Source organism: Pundamilia nyererei, unplaced genomic scaffold (assembly GCF_000239375.1).
Source record: "Pundamilia nyererei isolate P.nyererei 1_Seehausen unplaced genomic scaffold, PunNye1.0 scaffold00021, whole genome shotgun sequence".
Taxonomy (NCBI): Eukaryota; Metazoa; Chordata; class Actinopteri; order Cichliformes; family Cichlidae; genus Pundamilia; species Pundamilia nyererei.
The window spans coordinates 2,019,176-2,020,747 of record NW_005187422.1 but is presented as its reverse complement, the minus strand read 5'-3'; positions in this window follow the sequence as shown (position 1 = coordinate 2,020,747).

Below are 1,572 nucleotides of genomic sequence, written 5' to 3'. Positions count from 1 at the left end.
TGGTGGTATGATTCTAAATGTGTGTGACATCATCATTCTTTTAGCCAATGAGTGTGTCACAGGACATTTGTGGAAGAGGGCATTTTTTAAATTGGACAAATTATCAGTAAAGTTTCAATCTCTGTTATTTACCATAGAGTCTGCGCAGTATGGTCACATATTAAAACTGAAGAATATTTTGTACTTGTAGTGTTTCATCATGGGTCCAGTTTTTACTGAACCCTTTTTCAATACAAGCTTCAATGCTTCAGAAAGCTTCATTTGGCCATCACTACATTTCCCCCCCCCCATGCAGTCCGGCTCCTGAACACCATGCTGCTCTCTTCCACACTGGACTCTCTTCTTGGACTACAAAACACTCCCTCTCACCCCCGATACTTGCACTATTCTGTATTGCACTGTTCGTATCTGTCTGTGTATTGTATTTATTTATTCTAATTCTCATTGTTTTCTATTCTTACTCTCTCTGTATTCAAGAACAATAGTGTTGTACTCACTCTTAGTTTATCTTATTAATGTATAGTTGTATGTATGTATATTTAAATTTTTTCATTTTATTTTTACACTGTGCACCTTTGATCCAGGAGGGTGATATTTCGTCCTACTGTATACTTGAGTGTATATTGTTATGTTGACAATAAAACGCTACTTGACTTGAATTAAACTTGTGCATGAATGAATGAATGAGGAAACGCTCGATAGCTCAATCGATTCATGTAAATAACAAAACAAGCAAGCAAATAAACAAACACAAATCATTAACTTTTTATTTCATTCGCCACACTAATCTCGATCTCAACTGAGTTTTGAACAATAACCTAACGACATAAATCCGTGTCTCACCATCAGTAACCCGATTCTGTAAATGTTAAAGTTCCCTTCAAAGCTTTGTCGCACATACGGAACCATAGTTTAGAATAAGGAGTTTATGACGACGGACCGTGAAGATGGACGTACAGTGACATTTTTGTCTAACGGACATTACGGACTTCTCGAGGATTTTCAGTCTGACATTTAATTATCTTTTACGACACAGTAACATCTTATTAACACACCGGATAAGCACCTGAATTGACTTAAAAACAATTTTTTTTACCTCATTTCGAGCTTCCTCTATGTTTGAAACAAACTTACTAGTATGTAGCAACACTTCACAAGAGTGAAACGTTTTTCCGGGTTTCATTAGCGTCAGGTACTTGAAACAGGGAGTGACTCCTCTTGATACTAAGACATCTTTGGGTCCACATGATATCTGTACCTGAATGACAATTCACTCGAGGTAGTTAGCACTCGTGCTGTATCTTACTGAGTAAAAAGGCACTTTTGACACTATGTTAGTTTTTAGGTTGCGGCAAAGGTAGCTAACTAAAATACATAGTCGCTCATTTCCAGTTACACCCGATAGGGAATTACGAAGCCTTTGCTCTTGTGGTTAGCTAAGCATGGAGTACCTCAGGACTTTAAAACCCATATTTACAGTAACCCAACACTGGCCACCTGTCAGCCGCATCCAGGCTAGATACTGTTCTAGACTGGCTAGCGCTGTTGACACTGTGAGAGAAAAGAAGAAGA